General features: G+C 40.4%; 1 long non-coding RNA gene across 2 annotated transcripts; it reads right to left on the bottom strand.

Moving 5' to 3' along the window:
• Positions 1-342: 342 nt before the first annotated feature.
• LOC121244403 lies at positions 343-12,023 on the bottom strand. 2 transcript variants are annotated; one of them, XR_005936415.1, is made up of 3 exons: positions 12,012-12,023; positions 10,295-10,296; positions 343-648 (listed from the first exon to the last, which is right to left on the bottom strand). It is a non-coding gene; the product is annotated as an uncharacterized LOC121244403 (long non-coding RNA). The 2 variants fall into 2 exon arrangements; XR_005936414.1 differs by lacking the exons at positions 10,295-10,296; positions 12,012-12,023 and adding exons at positions 3,908-3,911; positions 8,357-8,366.
• Positions 12,024-12,711: the final 688 nt, after the last annotated feature.

Here is a 12,711-nt window from a genome sequence, read left to right as displayed (position 1 = left end):
AACATACCAGGGTATGGCGCCACCTTCGAAGAGAAACCCTCTGAGTCCACAACCCTGAAGGTGAGTCCAAAACCCTAGGAACCTCCAGGACGACGGAGTCCGGCAACCCATAAGAGGCCTTCAACGATCATAGAGTCGTGGAGGTGACCTCTGACCTCCAGTTGAAACCCTCAAAAGACTGAGACACCTCATGAGCTAGGGACAGGTCATCGTCACCAAGGCGTTGGACCACGGGGTGAGAAGTGTTCTTAGTAGCCATAAGGGCAAGGAAGCGGGATTGGTTAGTGGTTAGGGGCACAAGAGAAGGAAGGAAGTGGATAAGAAAGGGAGCAAGAGAAAGAGTTCATGTCACGACCCCGTCCCAGGAAGGACGAAATCCTGACTTACATGCCTTTTCTTTCTTTTTCTAATAACATGCGATCGACATGGACATGACACTCGTGCATTCTAAATTTTTCATTTAATAAAAGGAAACACTTAATGGACATTCTATTTGAACATTCATCCATAAGGGACTCTCAGAGTCTATCCCAAAATATACATAACATAACCTATCATTCGTAACATAAATGTCCTTGTTAGGGAAGGTCCTAAGCATCTGCCTCTCCCTCTGCAGTAATGCCTTGCTCCCCAGCCTTTTCATCATTACTTGGACGTTTAAAACATTTAACACAAAATGAGTCGAATACTCAGTAAGTAGTACACCATGCAGTGAACATACTAGGCATCTATTCTTTTCTTTTGAAACATGCATACATAAACATTTTCGCTATTCTTGACAATGCTTTCATGCATAACAGTTTAAGGAATAAGCCATACTTTCATGCATAAACATTCTTGGGAAGTAAACCATACTTTCATGCATAAACATGCTTTTCATCTTTTCACTTTCATAGGCCATTGCACACTGTTATGCCCCGCGTGCTAGGGTTAGCGGCCCTGTGGCCACGGGTTGGAATCCCATTCCGTTAGGGTGCAGCACTGGGTGCACTACCAGTACTACTGCCCGTCATTGCAATCTGCCCATTCATTCATTGGGTACCCATTTTCATTCATTTATGTGGCCGTTACGTATTTTCATACAATAAAACGTTCATTCATTCAGTCCTTTCTTTCTTTCTTTCTTTCATGTCAGTCCTTTCAGTCCATTTCATCATTTAACATTTCATTCATGGAAAATGTAATTTAAAAGCATGAACTTAACATCATCTTTTCATTTAACAGTGCATTCATGAAGGAACATCATTTTCAAAACATGAGTTTAAACATCATTATCCATGGCATCCATAAAGCATCAGTTCATAGGGACAATTTAACATCAGTTCGTAGGGACATCTTAAAATGCTTTTCTTCGCATTATTTAAAACATGAGTTCATATGGGCATTTTAAAACACTTTCTTCGCGTCATTAAAAGCATCAGTTCATAGGGGTATTTTCAAACTCATTTAAAGCATCATATGAAGCATAAGGCATGAAACATTCAAAACATTCTCATCATCTTTCTTACTTTGATGCAGATGCATTTTCATGAAAAGATACATTTTCATGCTATACTACATATAGGGATAATCAATAAGTTTATTGAGAGCATGAATGGAAACCTCATGACTTAGAACCTACGTGCATGCATTACCTTATACACATACACACAATTATAATCGATAGGGTGCTTAATAGGGGCTATCAAGAAAGGGCTTGTTGTAACCCCCGCTCCTTTCTTCTTACGTAAGCTTCTCTCTTTCTTACGTAAGGCTCCTTCTTTTTGACGTAAGCAAATTCCGATGACGGAATTATGCAACAGTCTGCCATTCTTTCTGGCGACTGCGAGCATCGTCATGTGTACCGAACCATGACGACGTGCCTGTCGAGATATTAGGTGACTTCTAAGGTACATCCAATGTTTTAAATGTACTGAAAATATTTATATGAGGTATTTCCAGTATCGTTGAGTTAAACTTATTTTTAAATGAGACAATTATAATATTTTGAAGAGCTCCAAAATATTATAATTGTCGGAGATCATTTTAATATTAATTATTAAAATGATTCCAATTATTTTAAATATTAAGGGATTTAAATTATGTTGAAAGCTTTAATTAATTTAATGGTTTTATTCTCTTAAAGATATTAAATAAGACTTCATCATTTTATTAATGATGAAGAAATATTATTTTATAAACTAAAGTTAGTTTAAAATAATATTTACCTTAATTCCTCTGAGTGCTTTTAATTAAGTTAACATTTACGCATTTTCAAATTAGTATTTTAATATCTCAACGTTAGATCGTTTTGAGGATCCCAAGACGAAGGACTGGATTAAGTACCCAGACCCCCTCTCTTTTCCCCTCACTTTTCCCCAGCCCTCTCTCTCTCTCCTCCCTCTCCCGAGCGTACGCGATATGTGGTTCCCCCCTACGCCCGAACTACTCCACGCCTCAGCCCGGCGCCGCCATGCGTCGGTAGCCCTCACCGCCGTCACCACCAGCTCCCTCTTCCTCCGGCGAGCCTCTCCGTAGCAACCTCTCCTTCTCACGCTCTCTCTTCCTCTCCGTTGGAAGCATAATGCCCGAATGGGCTTGCTTTCCTTAGCGCCGCCGTGCACCGTCCTTCGGCGCCACCACTTCCACGGCAGCTTCCTCTGCCACCGGCCACCACCCTCCAGCAATCTCATCTCCTCCCATGCAGCCACCTTCCCCCTCCATCGCATACACGCAAGCACGAGGAGACCCACGCAAGGCTTCACCGTGCACGGCACCCACGGCCACTAGTCGCCACCATGGACCTCCCTCTACCTCCCCCTTCCTCCTCCACGTGAACCATGGCCAGTAGCTTCTCTATCACCCACGGCTTCCTCTCCCTCAAGCGCACGACCTTGCACTCCTCCACCGCCACCCACGGTGGGTAACCACCCTTTCCGGCACCCTCAGGCCACCACCAAGTCAACCCAACCACCCATAGCCCCGATTTGCCACCCATGCATGCACACTCTCTCTCACTCTCTCACGGCCTTTCCTCCATCGTGCGGCCAGATCCGCCACCGTGAGCCACCGTGGCGCCACCTCTATGCCACCACGTGATCCACCGCATTTCCCTTAGCCGAACCATAAGTCCAAACCACTACTTTACGTGGTGGGTAATCACTGCATGTGATAGACAGTCACTGCATGTGACTGACCGCCACTGTACACGGTTAGGTACGCTGTGTACCGCTCTTCATAGCCATCAACACAGGGCCTTCACGAGCCCTTCCAAGACCACACTTAGCTATCTAAACGCCCAAACAGTCAACGTAAGTGGATTAGCAGCCATGTACGACCTCTCTAACGTCCTTAGTTGTGACAATCAACGGGTAACGCACGGATTATCCCGTCGATGGTATAACTCTCTATTCCTCGTTAATTATGTTAGATATTGATTAGTTGATTAGATTGTAGACCGTGCTGTTAGTATTAGGGGAATGACTGGGTTGTATTGAGATGCGCTATGTAGTGCGCTGTGAAGTGTTGGGCATATCTGTGTAGTGTGGTGACGTGAAGTGCTGTGTATGTGAAGTGTTAGGCATATCTGTGTAGTGTGGTAATGTGATGTGCCGTGTATGTGAAGTGTTGGGCGTATTTGTGAAGTGTTGTGGACTGTACTGGGTAATGTAGTTGTGGAGGTTGTGTTGTAATGATGGCATGGTTGTGTTGTGCAGTGTAGTTGTGGGGCATATGTTGTATTGGTGACGTGGCATATGTGGAGTGGGAACAGTACACGCTAAGTATACTTTGTGTGTGGCGTAGTGTGGGATAAGGAGAGTATATGTAGAATATACTCTCCTGGCGTATGTGGAGTGGGAATAGTACACGCTGAGTGTACTCTGTGTGTGGTGTAAGGTGAAATAAGGAGAGTATATGTAAAATATACCCTCCTGGCGTATTGTGGAACGGGATGAGTACGCATGGAGTGTACTCCATGTAATGGAGTGACGCACTATAGGGCGGGTATGTCGTAGTGGTGATGTAGCGTAACGTAGGAAAAATGGAGTACAAGCGGAATGTACTCCATATGGTGGAGTAATGCACCATGTGAAAGGAGTATGTGAAGGGAGTTGTACTCCATGTGGTAGAGTGATGCACCATATGGCGAGTATGTCATAAGGGTGATGTGGCGTAGTGCATGTAAATGGAGTATGTGAAGGGAGTTGTACTCCACATGGTAGAGTGATGCACCATAAGGCGGGTATGCCATGATGGTGATGTGGCATAGCGTGTATGGAGTATACGCGGAGTGTACTCCATGTAATGGAGTGATGCACCATACGACGGGTATGCCGTAATGGTGATGTGGCGTAACGTGTATGGAGTATACGCGGAGTGTACTCTTTATGGTAGAGTGATGCATCGTATGGCGAGTATGCCATATTGATGATAGGTTGTAGCGTGTGGAAAGGGAGTATGCGTGGAGTGTACTCCATGGGATAGCGACACTCCGTGTGATGTGTCGCAGAGATAAAGACGGTTGTGCAGTTGATGGGCGTAGAACGTAGTGAATAGTGTCGAGAATTGTGGAATAATGTCCCGAAGTAATTATGGTGCAGCATGTAGTCTGAGGTGACAAGTGTCACTGTGATGGACTTATGGCTAGGAGTATGTGTGAAGTAGCAGAACAAGTGTAAGAGTACGTAGCGAAAGCATGACTGGGCAACGTCATGAAGTGACGTGGTTATTGACAGTCGTGCTTGTGATGGATGAGACGTTGGCGTAGAACGTGGTGAGTTGTGTCAGGAATTGTGGAACAGTGTCCTGAAGTAGTTGTGACGCGGCCTGTAGTCTGAGGTGACAAATGTCACTGTAATTGACTGCGGCTGGAAGTATGGGTGTAGTAACAGAATAAGTGTAAGAGTGCGCAGCGGAAGCATGATTGGGCAACGTCACGAAGTGACGTGATTAGGGACAGTCATGCTTATGATGGGTGAAGAGTTAGTGTGGAAATGGCGTAATGGGAACGTGACGAGATGTCACGATGTGACAGGAGTACGTGAGGAACCGTACTCGTGATGAGTTAGGAGTTGGCGTAGAAGTGACGTAACAGGACGTCGGGTGACGTGACAAGGTCACGGTGTAGCTTGGGAGTAGTCTTGAGCTATATGACGTGACATAAGGCGTAATGGTGATTGGAGCCTTGTCGCACTAAGTGTTGGGATGAACGGTAAGAAGGGACGGATAGCATGAAGAGTCATGCTAGCCGGGTCAAGAGAATGTTGGTATCGGAGTATGACCCTTGTCCCTCCGGGCAGGTGATCAACGTGTCATATGTTGATCTTAGGTGATAAAGGGGTAAGGTACATGTGTAATCTGGTGAGACACGTGTACCAGACGGATTCACCATATGTAATGGGTAGTCTGTCCTGAGCACAGTTACACAGTGCTTAAGCCTCGGAGTTGGCTTAGAGCCGTGTGACTTGTATGGATGGGAATGAGGATTAGTATGGGCTAGGATGTATGGAGGTAGTGACGGGTGTATTGTTTAGGATTGAGATGCATGACTTAGTTGGTCTGAGTCATGCATCAAGATGAGTTCAATAAGGAGAATAAGACGAATGTCTTAGTGTCTTAATCCTAAGGTGAATCATGGGTTCACTTTAGTGGATGAGCACTCGAGGCAAGACGTTGAGTTGGAAGATGTGGTGACCGTAAGTGGTCTCCGAAAGGTTTTAACGTAGTGAAGGGCACGTAAGTGCACGTGATAGAAGGAGAGTGTTTCAAGTATAGCGTAGTTCTATTTATAGTTTAAGTTGCTTATGCATTAGATAGAGAATGACGTTAAGGTTATGTATGCATGTAGGTTGCCAGCTGACACGCGCATGAATGGACTGCATGGTAAGAAAGTAGCTTGGAGTCCAGATAAGTATTACGTTCATGCCCTTCTGGAGTTTTCTAGAAATTATGAAAAGAAAAAGAAAAGCTCTCTCTTTAAGAAAATGGTTATGAAAGAAGATGCCATGTTTTCAAACGTATATGTACGTATGGCCCCTCCAGGAAAGCCCCTTTTTATGCACCCAAAGTTATTAATTGTACGCATGCGAATGGATGACTATAAGATGTATCTATTGTACGTATTTTCAAAGAAACGAATTGATGTAAATGCACGAAAGACGAGCTTGAGCCGACGCCTTTGTGGATCCGACGGACTGACGCTGTCGCGAGCGCCTCGAGGTGATGCTCGCCGACGCCGCGAAGGCCGACGTTCAAGGTAATGTTTGCGGATCCACGAAAGGCGAAGTTTGAGCCCGTGCTTTATGTTTTATGGACGGTACGAACCGACACTTTCGTGAACGCCGAGAGGTGATGCTCGTGGACGACATGAAGGAAGACGTTCAAGCCCATGCTCACGAAATGATGTTTTCTCATGAAAAGAAATGTTTTTTCATGAAATGAATGTTAAACGAAAGAAAGAACATGAATGAACGAAAGCTCCAGCTCTTCGGAGCTGCCATGAATGAACGAAAGACTGGAATGAAAGCATGAAATGTATGAAGATACGTAACGGCCACATGAATGAATGAAAAGGGGTACCCAATAAATGAATGGGCAGATTGCAATGCCGGGCAATAGTACTGGTAGTGCACCTAGTGCTGCACCCTAACGGAATGAGATTCCAACCCGTGGCCACGGGCGAATCCATTGGCCATAGGGTTGCTAACCCTAACACACGGGGCGTAATAGTGTGTACCGGCCTATGAAAGTGAAAAGAAAGAATATATGTACGTATGTATGCACGCACGCACGAACGAATGCACTTTAAGAAATGAAGGCACTGCACTCTTGCAGAAATGAAGGCACTGATGGGTGAAACGTTTTACAAAAAGAAAGGAAAACCCCGTCCAATGACGTTTTCAAATGAATGCACGTATGCACGCATGCATGTATGTATAGTATGTACAAATGATGAATGCATGAATGAAAACCTACGTTGTTATATTTTAATTGCATGAAGTAATGCTTACGAGTCTTTGACTCATTTTAGTTTTTATGCATGTCCCTCCTCCCCCACAGGGAAGGAAATGAAGTACGCGTCGGGACGGACACGGCCCATGGGAAGAGCACGGAAGTCTAGGCACGATGTTCAAATGTAAGAGAGGCCTTTTATTATTAAAAATGATGTTTTCCGCTGTAAACCTCTCTTATTGCAAAAGTACTTTTTATTTTATAAACGTAGAGTCATGCACCCTGGGAAGAAGCAAAAAGTTTTAAATCGGACAGTAATTCCCGTCGTCCATTATCAAAATATTTTACAAAATGACCCACCACAAGGACGGGCGTTACACTTGTACATACTATATTCATTTACTCTTTTCTTTAGAAGAACATTTACAATAAGAGAGAGAGACATTTTTTCATAAAGAGAGCTTTGTGTAAGAGGCATGGTCATAGCTACTTACCTGGGAGCTTTACTAATGAGTTCCTTTGAACTTGAAAATAAACTCATATTCAATGAAATGGAATAAATACATCAATATTCATTTCACTTTAAGCTTTCTAACCGACACCCATACGCGCTCACTAAACTTCCCAAGTTGGAATTAAAACGTTTCCTTTAACCCATTTTAGCTACATACATGGCACTAAGTCAACTCTTAGTATCCTCCTTCCAATATTTAAAGAACCCATGAAAGCATGAAGCTTACTTATTGTCCCTCTTTAAAGACTACCATTTTCTATACAAGGGATAGGTAGGAATCATGAGTTAAAATGTATAGGATGGTGGGATTTATTTAAGCATAGTAGGGAACAAGGAAGTACCACCCAAATCTAGAAATTTTATCAAAAGGGTACTTTGACAGCTTTGTAACATCATGTGGAAGTAAATCTAACAAAAGGCCAATGCCCACAAGAGGGTTGGTTTTTGTCACTTATTCTTCAATGGTTTTTCATACTAAAGTTTATCTTTGGTTAAATAAAAAGGGATGAAGTTGAGCAAGGATAAAGTGGGTTGGTTTAGGCTTCCAAAACAGAATATATTTTCAAAGTTTCCGTAGTACATGGACAGCTAGCAAATCTCAGTGCATTCATGGTCTCAAACATCCTTTGTTTAACCAAATCTCAATCATACAATTTAATATCTCAAGAGTAGTAGAAACTCAAGAAAAACTTATATGTATAAATATATATATATATATATATATATATATTCTGAAAACAGTATCAATAAAGAGATACAACTCTTGGCAAATTTAAGAATTCTTGAGGTAAGGTTACTAATTTAATTTAAAAGTCTTAGTGGCTTACTTAGGCCATATACTTGAGGAAAGAAATATTTAAAATTGTAAACTTTAACTTCATTAATTTAACAAATAAAAGCATAACTAAAAACATGGCTTAACTCAAGGTAACACAAGAAAATGACTACAAGATTTGCCTTGCAAACACACGGCTGCGACAGCCAAAACAGAACACACACACACATGGTTTCTTCATACATCTACATGTACACATCAAAAATCAACCAATCATCACTTGAGGCTAACCAAGTTAAATAGGAAATATACCATTTTCGAAGGGTAGAAGAATACACGGCACAACAGTTTCAATATGCTCGATTTTGCCAAAAGAATAGAGCATTGATGTTTGTCAACATATAGACAACAACTAGAAATTAAGATTCAAGCTAAAGCAACTCAATGGGTTTCCCAAAATAACAAAACCGAGTGGGTCGAGTTTAGGCTTTTTACCTTTGGTGAAATCCTTCCAAAGTACGAAAATGAGGAAGATGGAGATAGATTCGGCTTAGGGAAACAGAGGGAACACGAAACAGCTGGAAGTCCAAAACCGAACATCAATAATCAATCAAGAGAAACCCACTTAATTAAACCATAGCTAAGTTTTGAAGCTTGGCTTGAGATTGGAGGAGAAATGGAATGGGAGAGGAGGGTTTGTCGCATGGTGAGGGCTGGAAGTATTTCCTTCATTTCCTTGTTCTAGCTATCGATGGGTGCAAGAGGAAGAAGGGAAATTGTTTTCTTGTCCCTTGGAACCGACGTGTAAGAGAAGAAAGAGAATTTAATTTGGCTTATGGAGGAAGCTACGGTAAAAGCTACGATAAAGGAGATTTATTTGGCTTCTTGAGAAAGCTTTGGTTTCAAGGGGAAAGAAAAGTCAAAGGGATTTAATCAAATTTGTCCAAAAAGGTAGAGAATGAATAGTGGAGATCAATCTACCTCAAGAATGCTTTTTACCTACCAATCCAATGGTAGAGTGTAATTGGGTCATTTCTTAAATAAATAAAAATAAAAGGGCTTGGGGGAAAATATTTCAAAGTCTTAAAAATAATTCCCTTGATTTATTTTAATAAACCATACTCATCTTAAAATAAAACATACTCATCTTAAAATAAAATAATTGGAAGTAATAAAAATATCTTTATCTCAAAATATTTAACTTAAAGAATTAATAAAAATGACGTAAGGACCTACGTAGTAGGACTCGGGTATTACAGTTCAAAAGTGCAAAAAGGGCATGAAGGCAAGAAGATAAAAAATGGGGAGGGGAGAGGCTTTAAATAAGCTAGCCGCGTCTGTTGAGCTGCTAGGTAACGGGCTAAATACACGTTGAACGAAGCGACAGGGGAGGGGAACTGTCAGTCGTTTAGCCCACGCAAAGGGATCCAGACAGACGCACTCAAGAGCACGTCAGTCTGTTAGAAGCTTGCCTCCCAAGCGACTCGTAAAATGAGGAAATTCCCACAGAACCTGTTCAGTGAGAATTGGCAGGATAACTGGAAGGGTAATTTCCCACACAACCCATGTTAGCCAAGCTTGGGCCGGATATTGAGGCCCATCTTGACCCAAGCCTTCCCCTACAACAACCTTGGAGTCGTCCGAAGGGTCTAGCCCCTTAAGTTGTATCGAATCAAGAAAGTGTTCAGTACAAGAAACCAAGCTAAGGGGGACAAATGGGATGTGCCAACTCTGACATTCCCTATTACACCTAGTGTTGAAGGACTTAAGTTAGTAGGCAAATGGAGGACACGAGTGACCCTCCATCCTCTGACGAAGGGGACCAGAAGTAACCGTGCCGTTCACCTACCATTGGGACATGCCCTGGAAGCCACACCACATTAAATGTTTCGCTGGACCCTCCCTGGAAGCCACACTACATTAAATGCGCCGCCTCAAGAGTTGTGTTGCATTAAAAGCTCTGCCTATGAACACTGCGTCATATGAAATTTCTTGATTAAAATAGATGAGGGTGGGATAGCCTGACCTTGACACGAAGGATAGGATGTTCCCTCAGAACTTCGTATAAAAGTTACATCTCATGTACAAAAAAAAACTCTCTTTGGACTCTACCATTAAGAAAGACAAGACTCTAAGCACGCGAGACTAACTTAGGTATCATAGGTTTCCCAGACCACCCAGAGCCCACCTTCTCCCTTGTGTTTGTAGGTGAAGACCCATGACTGAATTGCTAGGACCTTGTCCAGGCATACAAAACACGACGTTAACAGTTATTATATCTCATTTGACTAGAAAAAATAAATAAAATACTTCAAATATTAGATGCAAATTATATTTCGGGAAGTAAAAGAAAACCACAGTTTGTATATAGTTTTTCAACCATTTTAAGGATTTTGATTATTTTAGAAGAATAAAAATGTTTTTAGAAGAATAAATAGCTCACATAGAGATACACAGGAATAAAACATTGGAATTTTTATATTCTCAAAATCCTATCATATTTATATTCTTTCCTAAACCTGAGTTAAATAACTTTATAGAAATTTATCTAGCTAAACATTACATTTATTTATATACATAAAATAAGTCTCAAATGTCTTATAAAGCCGTAAAAAAGGGTAAAAAAAAAAAAAAAAAAATCCATTGCCAAAACAATCTTTGATAACCATTTACCCAACAGTTCTTCTAAGTACAGTCGTGGATGGTAACTGCAGGAGAGTCGTCTTTGCCACGTCAGCCTGTCAATTAAAAAAAATGAAAATATATGAAAATATAAAGGCATTCATAGCTGCATCTAGAGCTCTTCGTCTTCGTGGGTCTCTCATCTTCATGGGTAGATGAACTGCATTCAGAGCTCTTCGTAGATCTTTGGTCGTCTTCTTCTTTGTGTGGGTCTCTCGTCTTCGTCTTCGTCTTCATCTTCGTGTGGGTCGTTTTCATGGGTAAATGAACTGTTGAGAGTAGATCTCTTCATAGATCTTTGGTGCAAACTGGTCATAGAAATTTAGGGAAGACGACTTATCGGATCTTTGGTGCAAACTGGTAAGATCTTAGTGTGGGTCATCTTCGTGGGTAGCTTCGTGCAAACTGTAGACATTGGTAACATTTTTGCTTTTCTTTTCGAAAAAAGCTAAATTTAGTCACCCACCGCGATTAGATCTTTGTGTGTTACCCACCGCGAATTTAAGACAGTAATACATAGGTTTCAGGTTATTGGCTTTTGGTCATTGGCTATGGTTACTGGCTTTTGGTCATTGCATTAAAAAGGATGGTGGGTTGTAAAGATGTCCTCTTTACGAGTGATGGGCACGAGCATTGCAATATTATTGAAAGAAATTGTACCTAGAAGAACGAATTTCAATATCTTTGAAAGAAACTCTATATTTGAATTCAGAATTTAATAACATGTCAGAAAAATTGCTTGATTTAGTAGAACTGAAATTATTCTACTACACAGGAATTACAACATCACCAACTTCAAATATCTTGAAATTATAACTTAAATAAAATAAAATTATTTTACTGCTGGAAATAAAATCTACCAGAAAGTATTTCTAACCTAAAATCTCTTCAAATTCTTAACTTGTCTGGATGCTTACAACTAGTCTAAATAACTTCTAACACTAGTCCAAAATATATCAAACAACATCACCAACATATATCAAACAACTAGTCTAAATAACTTCTAATACTTAAACTACACATTCCGACTAAACTATAACATCAAACAACTACCAAGTAACATGAAACAAACTGCAAAAGCCCAATACATTTGGAGTAGTGTGCGTGAACACCTTATTTCAGCTTGTTGCTTGTTGTACTAAAAATATATCTGCAAGTGCACATAATCGTAACAAGTAGTAAAATATTTTAAAGAAAATGGATGTTGAACCCATAGAGAATAATTATGCTATTGAGTATTGAAATTAACTAAATTAATTACTATTTGGAAAACTGAAATTGGAAGAAAGATTATCTAAATTAAATTGAAGAAAATAGTATTAAAATTAAGATTTTAGAGATAATAATAATAGATCTAGAGCGTTTGATTTCACCTAACAAATCTCACATAATTTATTCTTCCTTATTATAAATTCTCAATTATCCCAAGTTGATGATAAAAATTCTTTAACTATTTAATATTTTCTCTCGAACAATACCAAAAATATCTCCAACTAATAACTCTATATCTCTATGTGAATTTAACTAATTAGAGACTCATTAAGTTCTTTGGATCTTTCTTGAAAATCAAACTAATCGCCGTAAAGTATCTATACTTTCGTTGAACTAATAGTGCTTAATTAGAGTTTTAATCACAAATCACCTTTTGGACTCATTGTGATTTAATAGATCAAACAATAATTTGTTAGAAAATTGCAAACATTAAGAACAAGGAATAAATATTCAATCATGGAAATATTGAAATAAAATAACTTAGAATATAAATTGTGTGTTCAATGCTAGACTACATCAAAGCTCTAAAACATAGAAT

The sequence above is a fragment of the Juglans microcarpa x Juglans regia genome, chromosome 8S, assembly GCF_004785595.1.
Source record: "Juglans microcarpa x Juglans regia isolate MS1-56 chromosome 8S, Jm3101_v1.0, whole genome shotgun sequence".
Taxonomy (NCBI): Eukaryota; Viridiplantae; Streptophyta; class Magnoliopsida; order Fagales; family Juglandaceae; genus Juglans; species Juglans microcarpa x Juglans regia.
Note: the sequence above shows the minus strand (reverse complement) of the source record. Positions and strands in the feature narration are given on the sequence as shown.